The sequence below is a fragment of the Paramisgurnus dabryanus genome, chromosome 4 (genome assembly GCF_030506205.2).
Source record: "Paramisgurnus dabryanus chromosome 4, PD_genome_1.1, whole genome shotgun sequence".
In the NCBI taxonomy this organism is placed as follows: domain Eukaryota; kingdom Metazoa; phylum Chordata; class Actinopteri; order Cypriniformes; family Cobitidae; genus Paramisgurnus; species Paramisgurnus dabryanus.
In genome coordinates, this window is record NC_133340.1 from 46112878 (window position 1) to 46129946 (window position 17069).

The window sequence follows — 17069 nt, forward strand, 5'->3', positions numbered from 1 at the left end:
TGGCATATCAGTCGACAGCTATTGTTTTTAATTGTGCTATACAAATAAATTGTCATCTTAGCAAACCACATAGCAAGACTATAACAACCACCCAGCGTTCCCTTAGAAACTACTAAGCAGCACCCTAGCAACAACCTTTAAAACCATATAACAACTGTATCATGCTAAAACATGTTATCATTATTGTAAAACAAGCTAACAACATGATAAAATGTGTTGCCCTTATTCAAGGTGTTTCATGTTGTTATTATGCTAAAACACAAACGTTAAAACATTTAAAGGAACAGTATGTAGGATTGTGGCCAAAACTGGTATTGCAATCACAAAATGTGTGGCTAAAACTGGTACTGCAATCACACAGCTGGTGGCCAATATACCAAACGACAACATAAACATCAGTTGAGGGCTGCAACTCCACTTTTTAAATGACAATATCTTGGCCGGACCGCTGTTGTGAGTGATATGAGTATTTGAAATGAAAATGATTTCTTAATGTCTAGTGACATTTCAGGGCCATTTAATGATTAATTTATATAAATTTCTTACATACTGTTCCTTTAAGCTTAATATTTAAATGAGTTTACATCCTTGCTTAAACATACAATTTTATTGTATGAGGGGTTTGGATATGCTGTAATGAAATATTAAAGAACCACAAGAAGTAAGTTTGTTTAAACAGTTATTTATTTGTATTGATACACACACACACACACACACACAGACATTTGTATATGTATATTTGTGTATATTAAAGTCATCCATTTGGCTTGCTGTATGTTTTCTATAAAATGTAGCCTTACAAATTTAGAGATGATTCTCAAGTGACCCACATTTGATTCTCCATAATTGTTTAATCTCACACTCAAGTAGTGTGGCAACAAAAATCAGAATTGCCTGTCAGGATGATGTGGTTGAGGAGCTGGTCGGGAGGATCTGGTGGATTTTTGATTGAGGCAGCTTGTAATGTCTTACAGCCCCTCCTATTTGATACTTTTGGCCCAAAAAGCATCATATCCACTTCTTGATCCATTTCACACCTGCCTGCTCGGGCAGGTGCCCAGGGCGGTGATGTCCTGCCTTAGGTTGCCCTCCGCTGGCCAAAAGAGAGTCTTACCCGTCATTGGATCATCACCTCATGCACCTGGTTCATGCTCCATCCCATTTGGCAACTCTTATCATGTAGGTGTTTTTTGGGGTTGGTAGTGGGGCACTTGAGAAGTTTTAATGTGTTTATCATGTTTAAAAGCATTATAGTATATGTTGCTGTTTAAATGTTTAAATCATGAATAGTATAGGAAAACTGGAAGAGTATGAAATCGGCATGTGTTTGTCTGTTTACGCACATGCACATACCTAGTTTTTATAATGTTATGAGGACCAAATGTCCCCATAAAGATAGAAATGTGTGTGTGTGTGTGTGTGTGTGTGTGTGTGTGTGTGTGTGTGTGTGTGTGTGCACATGTGCACATGTGCACAAACACCTGGTATTTACGTTGTGAGGACCGAATGTCCCCACACAGATAAAAATGAATCAAATAGAATGTGTGTGTGTGTGTGTGTGTGTGTGTGTGTGTGTGTGTGTGTGTGTGTGTGCATTTAAATGGCAGGGTTGCACCATCCCTGATAGTAAGTGTGATAAATTAAATTCATCCACATTTATGTAATATGATAACATCATAATATATATTTTGTTCTTGTGACATATTGTTGTTAATAAACTCTGAAGTGGGTATATTTTGTTGGAATCTTTTTAATCTGGAATGTTTTAAAAGCAATGTTAGTCCTAATGTTTACTTGCCATGTTGATCAGGATGAAGTTTCACAGCTGATAATTTCTTACAGTATCTATTCCAAAATACAGTAGACAGGATCATGATAACTGTAGTATGTCTGCAGTACTCCTGCTCTGACATGTGAGTGTGTGCTACTAATAAACACAGGATCCAGAAGGGTGTTGTTTTCAGTAGTCCCAGTGTGGATCAGTTGTGTATATCCTTTGTCATTAAACAGTTTAAAAATGGGTTTGTTCCCATGGGACAGCTGGTCTTCATTGAAGTCTCCTAAAATTATAACAGGGTTGATGTTTATGATTTCTAGGGATGTCAAAAGGGCATTTAGGTTAGTCAAAAACACTCCTAGGTTGTATTTAGGTGGTCTGTAGATTATTGTGACCAGTGCTTCTTTGGGGTGTTCTACTTTTAAAACCAAATATTCCAGGTCTGTCACGTTCTGTATGTACATCAATGGATGAGCTTGTAAGCTATTTCTCACATAAATGGCTACTCCACCACCATTTTTGTTTGCCAACTGTAGATTATTTGTGTAAGAGGTATGTCTGTTGCGATTATAAATTCTGTATCCTTCCAGCTGGAGACACTCATGAGCAGATGAGCCAGACAGGTGTGTTTCAGTAAGACACAAAACATCAGCCAACAAAAGCTCATGATGACTTTTTAAATCATCCATATGACACTGTAGTCCCTCTATGTTATGATGAATGATAGTAAGAGGAGAATTTACATCATACTCGGTGTGTAGAAGAGGTTGGACATGTTGAAAGTCAGCTTTTGGCATGTTCTCCAAAGAGGCATTTATTTCTGGATCACAGTAAAATTTTTTTTCATCAAAGTCTATGATGTGCAATCCACTAAGCGCTGTGGTTCTGCTTAGTGCAACATATGCCATGCCTGGTTCAAAAATATGCTTTAGAGATACAACAGCACGATCAGTTGTCATTCCTTGAACTTTGTGTATAGTGCATGCAAAAGCAAGTTTCATTGGAAATTGTCTTCGAACTGTTCCCTTTTTTTTTAGTGGCTCCTCTGACCTCTCAATATAAACAATGTTGTCATCTCCACCAGGTGCTTTGTTACGATGTTTATGTCCAGCATTTACATCATCCAGGTAAAGACCAATTAAAAGCACACATGGAACACCATCTCGTTCCTGAGTTGTAATTTTTGCCACTTTACCAAAAGTACCATTAACCAGTCCATCTTCCACATCAATATTTCTGGTAAGCATTACTCGTGCACCAATTGCAATCTGTAGTTTGTCAATAAGGTCACCTTTGTCTCCTTTAAATGGTGCAACTTGCTTTTTCATTTCACCTGTTCGAGGATCTTTTTTGTAGTCATTGGCATCAACGGTAATAATATTTGAAAATTGAGAGAATATGGCTGCAGTGTTGTGATTGTCTACCTCTTTATTGGTTGCAAAAATGTGTAATGCATCAGTGGGACACTCTTCAGGAGACAAACGTATGACAGTTTGTAACAAGCACTGGTCTGCAGCTGTGAGCCTATCATGCTTCTGTTTTACTCTTAGTCTGTTGAGCAGCTCAGCATATTCAAGATCCTCTCTCTGTCTCATAATCTGTGTCAGTGTTATGATCTGAAATTGATCTTTCCAGAAGTCCAACACATGATTCTCATACACACAGAGTGGTCTAGCTTTTCCAAGTGGGGGAAGTTGTAAAAAATCTCCAACAGCAAGAACAGACAATCCGCCAAAAGGTTTCTGGTTTCCTTTAATCTGTTGCAGTCTCCAGTTAACATACGCAAACAACTGTTTTGACACCATAGATATTTCATCTATTATTATAATGTGTACGTTAGAAAAATCTGCCCTGATTTCATCCAAGCTGTTTCCTAGGCCTTGGTATGGAGGTTTTAAGCTTCTTGGGAGTTTTAAAAGACAGTGCAATGTTTTACCAGAAATGTTAAAAGCAGCAGTACCCGTGAATGCTGTTAAAAGAACTGTTGGTTTGGAAATGTCAGTGTGCTCTCTCACACATGGATGTTTGCGCAATATTTTAGATGCTTCTGCGTGAATAGATTTAATAACATGTGATTTGCCAACTCCTGCTCCTCCATTCAAAAAATATAGAAACTGTTGTGGGTTTTCACCAGAAACACATCTTTTGCACCAGTCTCGCACTGCATAAAATACAGAAGCTTGTGTTTGATTCAAGCTTTGAAACATTTTGCGAATCTGTGCAGAATTGAGCTGGGGAACTTCTATTACTGGCATAGCTGTATTATTGACAGAAGAAGATGCTGTATATTCAGGAATATCATCTTGTTCATCGTTTGCATCAGATGGTTCACGTTCCATTATGCATTCCAGCCTGATCACCTCAGTTGCCGGTGCTAATGTTGTCCATGCGTCCTCGACTGGACCGTTCTGTTCAAAATCCTCAATTGCTTGTTCTATTGCCTCATTATGCTTCTCATACTTTTCACGGTTTCTATTTACAATCATGCACACACGTTGCAGTTCATCAGTGCCTGGAAGGTTTACTGAAGCAAATTTGTAAAATGATTCATATGTTGGGAATCTTGGAGACTTAAGCTGTTCATCTGTGCGATATGGTAGGTAGAGTTTTAACAATGTTCCAAAGTATTTTTCTGGTTTTTTTTGCTCTGAGAAACGAGCAAATCTAATAACAGCAGGTTTACCCCGTGTTCTTTTTTGAATGTGTCCTATATTCTTTTGGAGTGCCAAAACATTTTTACCCTTTTTCTGTCTTCCATAAACAATGCGGTATTCACTTGCAAATTCTGCCATGCACATGTTATCAAATTCAGGTTTGTTTGGTCTGGCCTTGTACTTTTCTGGCAGTCCAGTCATCCACACATTCTCTAAGTCAGGGTCCATTGTCTGTAAATACTTCATTGGTAAACTCATCTTTACAGCATTGTCATCCGTGGGTATGAATATGACAGCTCGTGATGATGATTTCAGTTTTAGACTGCATGTGCGAGCAACTGCTTCTTGAGCGGAAACTTCCCTAGATTTTGCATAGCAATTCATGACCTGCTTCATGCTTTCACAGTCAGACATGTTATCATGACTTGAGTCTTTTATTACTTTTTTTAAATAATCACTCATCTCGTGTTCAGCTTTTGAAATGTATGAGAGAATGTACATGATACAACTGTATGGATTGATAATGAACTGTATGTCCATGTTTGCATTCCAGGCTCTTAACAGCATTGGATTATAGCCATTAACCCAGCAGTCACGTGGTCGTCTCTCCATGACAATTACATTTGATGTTGACAGACATTGAAAATATTTTTTATATTCTTCATATGTCATGTTTGCTTTTTGAAGCAGCTGTGCTGTGGTTTCAAAACTCTGTGTTGTGTCATTCAGCAGATCCCACACTTTTTGAAGTTGTGCTTTTGCTTGTGCAGTACTGTCATTTTCTCTCTCCTCTGTTGCTTCATTTTCTTCATCAGACTGATCTATTGGAGGAGGCCTGGGATGAGTTATCATGGTCGTGTTCATGGGTGGTTTAGGAAATCCAAATCTACAGTGCTTATTGTTTTTTCTACAGGATTTGGAGTGGTTTCGACTGTGCATCTGTACTTCACTTACAATTCTATGCAGTTCTGGGTCTTTGTTTGGGTCTGGTAGTTTACATGAGATATATTTATCAATAAAATTGCACACATCTTCATCTTGATCTTTTTCAAATTCTGGAGAATCTTTCACCCAAAATAGGCAGTGAATGTGTGGAGAGCCACGCTGTTGAAATTCTACTCTATAAAAAAAGTCAATTACCTCACCAATGGGTTGAGCAGGTGACATTATTAGATCTCTTATTAAGGCTTCAACTCGTTTTTCAAACATGCGCATGGCTGTGACTGGGTTGCTTTTAAGAATGTCACATTTCTCTGACCAGTCTAATTCAGAAAAGTTGACTGTTTCACCTTGTTGGGCTTTAATAGCAGTAATAACTTCTGGCCATCTCATCTCAGCAGCACTAAATGTACAGAAAAATGTAGGTGTGCCCAGTTGTCTTAGCATAGAGAACAAATCACGCAGAGTTTTCTCCCAGTAAGCTGGTGTTCCTCTTAGTGGCTGCATGAAACGTGTTGCCTCTTTGTTGTGTACAAGTTTTTCTAACTCAGATTTATTCTGCAGCAGTAAACAGTTTATTCTACGACCATCACGTGTCATAGGTTTTGCTTTTCTTAACTGAATGGACATACTAGATTTGGCCATGTGCATTTCTGTGACAAACTGTGCAAAAAATATGTAGTTTGTATCCTTCGCGCAACGGTTATCTACAGAGAATAACCTGGTGTTAAAGTATCTGCTGGGGGAGACACATTTCACTCTGTCAGTTTCATCAAAAGTGTTCTTACCATCAGGAAACTGCACTGGAAATGCCATAGACTCAAGCTTAGGAATTTTAAAAATGCTTACAGGACTGTTTTTCTCTGCAGGGGCAATACAAAATATTCCATCATCATAAGACAACAAATGTTGACCAGGATCTGGGGGCTGTAGACATGTGTCCAAGACAAGACCCGATTGTTGTTCATTATTAGATTCAGGGTCATCACTTGAATTATCATGTTCATTTTCATTGCTTTGTCGTTCTGTGTTTTCAGTTTGGCTGTTGTTGTCAATGTCCACTGGCTCATTGTGTGCACTGCTGTCATTTAAAGACTGTTCATTCAGCATTTCATCTGCCAGCGGAGATGGATTTATAACAATATTTTTATATTCGGAATGCATATCTTTAAGTTTTCCTAAAGCAGATAAAACTTTGTGCATATTAATAGTCTGATACTGATAATGACCTTGGTAACAAAGACGTCTTTTCAGTTTCACTGTAAGCAGCTGCGATTCACTTCTTGGTCTAGGTAAACAATTAACTGTTGTTTCCACTTCAGATGCAACTGAAATCACAGCACCCTTTATAGCTCTCTGTTGGCCTTTAGGAAGTGTTAAGATTTTAGCGAAAGGAATGTACTTTGCAATAACATGTCTTTCTAGAATATTCAAATTGCATAGCTCTGGAGGAATAGGACTAAACTGAAGCTTATTGGCTACAGCAATGTCTGGCATTGTACCTCTCAAAAGCGTTGAATGGCAGCTGTGACAGATCCATTCTGTGTTCCTCTTACAGTGATCAGTACAATCAGAACAGATGTGAACATAGTTACCTGTCAAACATAGTGAAACAACTGTTGGATTCTTTTGATAGCTTTCACGATCACAGGTGCGCACTTGATTTGAGAAGAGTGCTCTTGCACAGCATGTGCATATATATGTTGGTCCCTGTTTTATAATGTCTCTGAAAGTTTGCAATGCCTTCAATATCACTGGATTCTGTATTTCAACAGGTTGGTTATGTCTGAACACTTGTGTGGCCTGGCGCTCACAGTCAATTACTTTATATTTGTGCTGTATGTCTTGTGCACAGTTTATCTTGTGAAGAAATTTGAGTGCTGATATCCCGTCTTTAGCTTTGAATAAATTATATGCCTTCTGACGAGCTCTGAAAAGCGAGTCATGTTGATAACGTTTTTGAAACATGACCTTTCTTTGTTCATAGAAGTTTAAATCTATTTTGCACCGGTTTTTATAATAGTCTTTTAGCCTTTGCCTAAAAATTGCATCTCTTGAATATCTATCAGTTATGTACCCCTTATGCTTTTCCTTTAATTTATCACTGTTCCTGTAATTTCTCATGGCATACGTTTTTTGTCTCTCTCTGAAGTGCTCATCCATTCTGTAATTTTTTATGACATACGATTTTTGTCTCTCTCTAAAGTGCTCATCCATTCTGTAATTTTTTATGACATACGATTTTTGTCTCTCTCTAAAGTGCTCATCCATTCTGTAATTTTTTGTGACATACGTTTTTTGTCTCTCTCTAAAGTGCTCATCCATTCTGTAATTTCTTATGACATAAGTTCTTTGTCTCTCCCTGAATTTTGCATTACTACTGTAACTGCTGATTATTTTTCTCTTCTTTTTCTCTCTGTATTCCTCATTATTCCTGTAATTCATAATAGCATAAATTCTTTTTTTATTCTTATATTCTTCAGATTTTTTATAGTTGTTTATCATGGCTTTTTTATTTGAATTCATTTTTTTGTGCCATTTTATCTTGTAATCCTTGCGCCTTCTGGATTTGTTAAGCTTTTTTGATTGTTGATTCAAGTCGGATGTTTCCAAACAGTGATCATTTGGATCTGACAATATAATTTGAATTGAGGAATCTTTTGAGATGTTATGAGAAAGTTTATTTAATTGAACATTTTTCTCTCTGTCCAAATTGTCAGTAACAGTAGTTTGAATCTCCATTTCAACTTCATCTGTTATGTTGATTGGCCACTGAACTGGATTTATTACCTGACTTTGCTGTTGTGACGATGCAGCAGGTGCACATTGGTGATTAGTGGACAGAAATTGTTTTTCACATATTTGAGATGCTACACACGGCTCAAGGTACTCCATGGAGACATCAGTACATTGTGTTGTGCTTATGAATGATACTGGCAGCAGATCAAATTGCACGTTATCGCTTAACTGGAAACACCCTTGAAACAACAGCAACAGTCTCTCTATCATGTCTTCTAAACGTGAAAATGTCAACATTACAGCAGTACCCGTGCCATCATTAGTAGACATGCCATCTGGTGTTCTGCAGTGTGAATCAAAAAATCCAAACCTCCCTGAGCGATCTCTAAACAAAGCAACACAATAAAGTCCACACAAAAACAGGCAGTTGCTGATTTCACTTCTGAGACATTGCAGAGTATTCTCGAGGTTGTCATAGCTGCCTAGTGCAGGTGCATCTCTTAGTAATCCAAACCTCTGGCCATGTTTAATGATGTTGTAAGAGCACAAGTTTGTCTCAAGTTTATCCGGTAGCTCATCAAAATCAAGGAAATTGCTCCGAAATTGTCCTTTACTCTGTAGTGTTTGCTTGACAAGAGTGTACAAAGCATCACCTTTCTTTAAAATGTCATCTAATTCCAAACTGTCCAGCTCATTACGTTCGTTGTGCACCGCGAGAAACATTAAGGAATTGCACGTGCACTGTTGGCCTCTAGAATATATACTGTACCTCGGGTCACTTTGACAGTGTGACGCCGTAACAGAAAGCACGTCTGGGCTTACGTCACTCGCACTTGACACGGAGTTAATGCACAGTGAAGCTTCTACCTTTCTGCGCTGCTTCTGGGCTTCACTTCGTTTACCTTTACGTGGCATGACGATGGAACAGGTGTTAGAAATCTAAAGATCTGTTTATAGCAAAGTACCTTTCGTATGTTAAACAAGTGCAAATTTCCGGATAAAACCTTAATAACAAATACAAAGACCCACTCAATGAATATTAATGCTTATTATACGTTATGCTAGTATACCACAGTAACAAGTGTCAACCTACTGTATTTACATACACACAATGTAACTGTTATACCGTCAAGCCTTTGTATTTCACTGAATTATAAAATGTTAACTAAAGGCAATGCCAGTAATGCAACCAATTAGTAAAGGCAAATGTTACAACGTGGTAAGATTCAAATATGAACTTGCCAAACCAAAATACTTTACTGATATTTTAATTACCTTTAAATGTACTGCACTCAAATAACAATTACAACAAGAGTCAAACTGTAAATATAATACTGATATATTAATTAGCTTTTAAAGTACAAGACTGAAATTTTAGTAACAAGTCAACAAATTAAATATACAAACACACAAAACTATAGCAATTGAACTGTTATACTGTCAACCCCAATATTGTACAAAAATGTTAACCAAAAGCAATATCAGAAATGCAACCAATTAATAAAGGTAAATGTTACAATGTGGTAAGATTCAAAGAGGAACTTGGCAAACCAAAATATTTTAATGACCTTTAAATGTAGTCTATTCAAATAGCAGTTACAACAACAGTCAAACTTAGAATATTTTACTGATATATTAAAGTACTGTACTAAAATTTCACCGTTAAAACAGTCAAGAAATTAGATATACAAACACACAAGACTATAGCAATGGAACTGTTGAACTGTTAACCCCAATATTGTACAGAAATGATAACCAAAGGCAATATTACTAATGCAATTAATTAGTAGAGTATAGACAAATGTGAAAAGACTCAGATATAAATGTAATACGTTTCAAAGATGAACTTCAAAAACAATTTTTTTTTACTGATATATTAATGACTTTTAAAAGTACTGTAATGTGTATTATCTATTATAAGCAGTCTAAAAGACTATAGGAAATTATGTAATTTTAAAACTATAGTAAATTATTGTGTGTGTTGATGGTGTTGATTTCCCAACGCAGTCCTCTAATCAACGTTGCTTTGTGAAGACACTCAAGGCAGCAGGGCACACTGGAGCTGTAGGTAGTTCTGTTCTCACTTTTTCTGTCAAAGCAAAAAGTTAAAAGGGCGTTCTGTTTTGGGGAAAGTCGGTGTATGGGGGTTAGGGCAACAGATTGGTTGGGTGGGGTAAAAAATTGGGTCGTTTTTTTTGGGTAGAAATTGTAGGCTTTGTTTTTTTAGTTGAATCGGTGATTTTTTGGGTTTCCTGGCAGTTTTTAAGAGGCAAGCTGCTTGGGTATGCATGGCATGTTTTGCAGTGTTTAAATGCGGTTTGGATGCGTTTGAAGAGGAAGCAAGCAAGCAAAGCAGCAACGTTTTGAAATGCGCAGCCAGGTGTTTGTGAAGTAAAAGTACAGAATAGAAGAGAAGCAATGATTTTAGCAAGATAAAAGTTTGAAAGAAAATGTATATAAAGGTCAGGACAGGACATGACAAACAAACACAACACAAAGAGAAAAAAAACAAGTTAGTTACATTCTAAAGTCAAAATAGCACGCATATTACAGAATGATTAACAGTACATACTTAATTGTACAAAACATATTGCAGGACAAAAATAAGTTAAAATTTTTGTTTAAACTCAAAGTATTAAGATCATATTAAAACTACACTCTAATATCAGTTTTTGAAAAGGCTGAATTATCTTGGTTACACAGAATATAGGTCCAGTCTGTATGTCCATTCTGTTAAGGGTGGGGCAGTCAAAAGCTGATGCTCTGTACAGTGTTAAGTGTATGACACAAACTGACTCTGATTTCTTCTTTTAAAATCATATAATATTTTTCATTTTCCATGCAAACTGCTGATTAAATTTAATAGTGTATGTTCCTTCATGAGGTCATAAAGTAACCAGGCAGTGAAAATCAATTGTGCATTGCAGTTACTAGATGCTACCTTTAAACCATATTGGCTTTGCCATTTTGGCAGAAACAAGGATGTGACTACACATGGGTTTGTTGTGTTCAGATTGACTAGACAGCAGGACGATGTATGATCTTATGTTTTGGGCATGTAATGCGCAATATTCTGACAGCCAGGTATGTGATATGTAGTAATTTTTTAATCTGTACAAATTTTATGTTGAGTAATATTATTCAGCCTTAGGAAAATTATTTTAATAAAATCCCAGTCATCTCTCCCCCATTGTTAAAGCAATAGTTTGTCTAAAAATAAAATTTTTATGTTTATCAGCTTACCATCAGGCCATCCGAATTGTAGGTGACTTTGTTTCTTCAGTAAAACACAAATGTAGATTTTTAACTCCAACCCTTCAGTCTCTCAGTGAATATGCATGTGGATGGTATTAAAATTTGATAGAGAAAAATAACTCTGCGGCTCGTGACGACACATCAATGTCCTAAGAGATAAAACTGAACCAACAGGTTGCGAACCAACTTCATAGGTGCATACTGCCACCTATTGTATCGGGTGCACTGCATGAGGGTGCATAAGCACTATACGGGGCACCGATATAGTAGGTGGCGGTATGCTCTTATGAAGTTGGTTTGCAACCCACCCTTAAACACCAAGAAGAAGATGTGTACACACGTACTCCTTTAGGCATAGTGCTGTATTGAAGGTAAAAAAATTATATAAATACTTTTCGGTTTCTTGCACAAACCGATCGTTTCGTATCTTAGGACATTGAGTTGTCGTCATGAGCCGCAGAGTTTAATTTGGATTTGTCTGTACATTCCTCTAAGTTTTGTTACCACCCACATGCATTATACATCTGACAGACTGAAACAGTTGGGAGTTAAAAATCTATATTTGTGTTTTACTGAAGAAACAAATTCACCTACATCTTGGATGGCCTGGGGGTAAGCTGATAAACATAAGATGAATTATTGCTTTAAATGTGAAATATGTAACTGTTACTTACAAAGATGAATTAGATGTCCAATCTAGGAAAAACAAAATCAACAAAAACGACAAATTAGTTCAAAGTAGGCATGACCACATTTACAGTGTATTTAGAAAGTACTTAAACCCCTTTACTTTATTTGCAAATTTGTTATGTTTGCATTAATCCTTTTAATAATTTATATATACCTCAAGAATTTAAAATTATATTACTTTCCAAAGATAATGCAGTTTAACGCAGTCACAATATTAAACACTGTGGACTGGTTTCACAGACAAGCCTATTAAGCATCTTTAAAAAGCACTCCTTTGAAGAAGACATTACTGGTGTGTATCATAAGACAAATCAATGGCACTGGCATATCTTAAGATGTGTTTTACTAAACCTTGTCTGTGAACCTGGGGGTGTGTTAATAAAAGTCCCATGTCAGATGCAGCTTTTCAAGGCCTAATTAAAATGTTCTGACTCAAAAAAAAAAAAAAGAATTTAAATCATTCTCATTAATCAACATCTAGTACCCCATAATGACAAAGTGAAAACTGAATTTAAGACATTTCTGTAAAATGTTTTAAAGGAAAAAAATAATTTCACATTTACTTAAGTATTCAGACCCTTTGCGATAACACTAGACATTTTGTTTAGGTGCCATTTATTTGTGTTGATCAATGCCGAGATTTTCTACACCTTGACTCGAGTCCACTGAGATATCCTCACTAAAACCTTATCAAAATGACCCTAAGCAAAGAACAAGGACAACACAGTAGTGGTTTAGGGACAACTATGCGAGAAGTGGACCAACCAAAGCCCTGACTTCAACCTCACCAAGCATCTCTGGAGAGACCTGAAAATGGCTGTCAGCCGACAGTTCACATCCAAACTCACTGAGCTTGAAAGGATTTAAAAGGAAGAATGGCAGAAATTCCTTCAATCCAGATGTGCAAAGCTTGTTGCGTCATTCCCAAAAAGACTCGAGGCTGTACTTGCTGCAAAAAGTGCTTCAACTAACTACCAAGTAAAGTGTCTGAATAATTTCAGTTTTTTTCTTCTTTTAAATACATTTAGACATTTCCAAAATCCTGTTTTCAGTTTCTCATAATGGGGTACTGAGTGCAGATTAATAATAAGGGGGGGGGGGGGGTTATTGTAGTATCAGATTGAGACCTAACAAAATTGAACTGTGTAGGGGGTCTAAATAGTTTCTAAATACAAAGGTCCACAATGTGCAGTATAATGTCATTCAAACTTCAGTGTTTCTGCTGTCCTATAATAATTGGTAAAAATTAAGTCTTGATCTTATTTAGTCGTACCCAAAATGATCTACTTAGTCACATATGCTTCAGAATAAACAATTAATTATATGATATTCCTGTTCAAAATGTTTCCTTTCCTGTGGTATTAATGTAAAGATTGTTAATTTAATAAATTATCGCATCAGGCAACACAATAGAACCTAAACTGTAAAATGCCACCTTCAGAATTAAACATTTTTTTTAACTCACCCCCTTGTCATCCAAGATGTTTGTCTTTCTTTGTTCAGTTGAATACAACCAGACCTATATTAAATAATACCCTGGCTGTTCCTTGCTTTGTAATGGCTCTGATCAGAGACCAAATGTTTAGAAGCTCCAAAAACTGCATCCATCCATTATTAAAGTAATCAAAATTTAATGTATCCAGTGGGTTAATAAAAAAACAATTCATATTTTGACCTTTTAGTTACAAAACATACCTTAAATAAACAGACAATAAAACATTTAGTGTCTAACGACTGTCAGTTTTGTCACAACTCATGATGAAACACAAGAACCAATAAGATTTTACATACCACTATATTTAAATCTATAGTTGATTTTGTTTTATAAAATTACGTATATGTAACTAATCACTAAAAGTGCTCAGAACTAAACTTTTTCTTATAAACCTTATACTTTGCTTCTAAATACATTTATTAAACCACTGGGTTGTATATGGATTACTTTAATGATGGATGGATGGATGGATGGACTTTTTTGAGATCGTGAATGTTTGGTCCATGATCAAACTTATTACAAAGCAAAAAGGAGCCAGGATATTAATAATTAGAACTCTGATTGTGTTCAGCTGATGAAAAAAAGGCATAAACACCTTAGATGACTTAGATGGGGCTAAGTAAAAAAATCTATCATTTTTATTTCTGAAGGTGGAGTACATCTTCAATAAAGTCAGTTTTACTTTCAAACTAGGAGTGTAACGGTTCTCGGTAAAGAATCGAATCGTCCTGTTTTCCGCCCACAGTTTGGGACGCACGTGCACCGTGTTTAATTCGACCACACATTTCTATTATAGTTTGGTGAAAAAACGATGCATAAAAAAGCAAATGTATGGTTCTGAATAATCTCTGCATGTGTTAAGGTGAGAGTACCTGTCCAATCAACTCGAAGTATGCAAATTTGTTGCCAACCTCACAGTTCATCCTCGCGTGTTTGTGTGTTTCACAGACCGTTTAGCACGGCAAACGAAGGAGAAAAGACGCTAACAGAGTCATCCCCAGCTGCATTTAAGTCTACTGCAGCAGCGATGCTCAAGAAAATGTGGACAAAACTGTAAAATTCGCAAGTGCTGTATGCCTAAGGCAATACATCTAATATGACGAGTCGCTTTACACGTCATCACCAGGGTTTTGTTGATAGCACACGATCGCAGGTGAGACAGAAACAGCACAAATTGCCTTCTGTGTTTGAATTTTAACAAACCTATCTTCTTGCAAAAAAAACTTGAAGATAGCGGCATAGAATATAAAAAGTAACCCAGTGTTCTAAGCTATTTTATGTTCATATTGAATTGCACAGTAAAGCTGGTATATAGTATAATAATACAAGTGCTCTTAAGTGAAAATGTTGATTTTGGCAGAGGTTAAAAACGGCTTAGGTTTTTATTTTTGTAAAGCAGCCTGTTGTGACCAATGTGTACTGAAACTGTGACCCTAAGCCGTGATACGCACCGAAACGTGAGTAATTTGAACCGTTACACCCCTATTTCAAACATGCTGAAATGGCCAAAACTGACAAACAACAATAAACATTGGTAAACAATATCTGTTACATTAACAGAAAAACAATGTTATAATGTCATTAGGCAATTACTGATTCAAAAGTAATTGAAAATGACTTACCAGTGACGCAATGTGGATGGCTCTGAAAAGAGCCTTTGGGTTCGCTATAACAAAATTGTATGAAATAGGTGCTGTTGCCCAGCAAAACCAGGAATTTGGCTGAGGTCTAAAGAAAATCAAACAGAAGAAAAAGAAATGGTCACTAAATATCTAAATAAAATATGTCATAACTTGTACATTTAGTAAAAATTTGACATTCAAAAATAATACTTACTTAGCTAAAGCAGTTAAATGTTTTCAAAAGAGCAAAAGAAAGAAAAATTAAACATTACTATTTAAATATCATGTGCAAGGTTAACTGTTCAGAAAAAAAGTATTATGTTGCAACAGAGATTGTTATATAAATGACTTACCACAAAAATGTCTAGACAGCAAAAAAATGATGTAACAAAAGTACAGGGGGAAGAGAAAAAAAACATACATTATTATCAAATCATAAGGGTTGATATACCAACCATATTCTGTTTACAATAGTATATTTTATAAAGTATATTTTGAGGAATTGCCTCCAACATATTAATAAACGTTACACTAGAAAAAACCCATGTATTTTGCGTACTTCCCCCTACCTAGGCTCTTTATTCAAACATTTTTCGTCTATCGCAAATAACAGTGAAGCTAACAGTGTTAATAATGCGGAAGCTCAAGCTGGGCGCGACCTCCCGGGTTCGCGCCTACCAAACGTATCTTAAACAAATAAGTTAAGTTACCATAACTTCAAAATGAACGTAAAAAACTATGATAAAATATGAAACACGTAAAAAACTCATGAACAAACAAGGCATTTAAGTAAAGCCTCGCCTGCAGATGTCACTGTAGCTTCGAGTAACGTAACGTTATGTTATTCTTCTATAGACGACACCATGCATTTATTATATATAATTGCATATGTTAGTCCACAACTTAAGTGGTTGTTCCTACCATCCATATAACCTCGGTTAAGCTGATTTTTGTTACCAAAAACAGGCAGACGCCTGAGTGTCTGACAACCACTTAAGTTAACGGTTACCTTTTCCCTCACTGAAATTGTTCGGTCGGTCCGTCCGTTTAACGGTTCACATTAACAATATATCAAACTAAAATCATATAAACAATAAAAATGGGCTTTAGCCACAATTTCTTAGGCTACAATTATTTGAACTATCCGTTTGTTTTTTTTCCAACGCATAATTTACCTCAGAAAACAATGATAGCAGAAGATAATCCGTTATATTTTTTTATTGTTTAAACGTAAGTAATATTACACTCATCTAAATTAACAATCGACATATTTAAAATCATCAAATTGATTAATCCACCGTCTGTCTGTGAAATTTTAAGACTTTTATGAGGAAATTTGACCTACCTCAAGAGATAGCTGAGAAAGTGGCGCTCGCTCAGTGAAGGCAAAACCAGTGAAGCAAGCTCATTAGCTATACAGACTCTCGTCCAAAGCTGTCGTCTCATTGGTTTGAATTAATCACGTGATGTTACCTAATACCAGAATACTAGTCGTGTAACAAAAGTATTTCAAAAATATATATAAAATATTATCACATTTGAGCTTTGGATACGGGGCAGACAATATTAAACCATAATATTAAAAATAATAAAACAAGAAAACCTTCCTTAAACAGTAATATAAATGAAAATAAAATAAATATAATGCTATCAATGGCCATATGAACTCATTTGCTCCTATATATATAAAATGCTTATCATTTTGTTCGTTATTTTATTTAATTGATTAACTTTGAGAAATGCCCAAAATGGACAATTCTACAATAAATTGATAAATTCTTTGCCTTAAACAGTGCTTCCCAAACTGTGGGCGCTGCCCCCCAGTGGGCCGTCGCAGTACTGCGGGGGACCTTGACTAGGCTAAATAAAAAAATCATGTGATTTTAAAGCGTATTTAT

General features: G+C 36.1%; 1 protein-coding gene and 1 long non-coding RNA gene across 2 annotated transcripts in view; both read right to left on the bottom strand.

Moving 5' to 3' along the window:
• The window catches only part of sh3gl2a (SH3 domain containing GRB2 like 2a, endophilin A1), a 115006-nt gene that overhangs the window by 59559 nt on the left and 38378 nt on the right, over positions 1 to 17069 (bottom strand). The gene's annotated exons all lie outside the window — the stretch shown is intronic.
• On the bottom strand, positions 9190 to 15580 carry LOC135741380 (uncharacterized). Its single transcript, XR_012336585.1, has 3 exons — positions 15386 to 15580; positions 12039 to 15277; positions 9190 to 10386 (listed from the first exon to the last, which is right to left on the bottom strand). It is a non-coding gene; the product is annotated as an uncharacterized lncRNA (long non-coding RNA).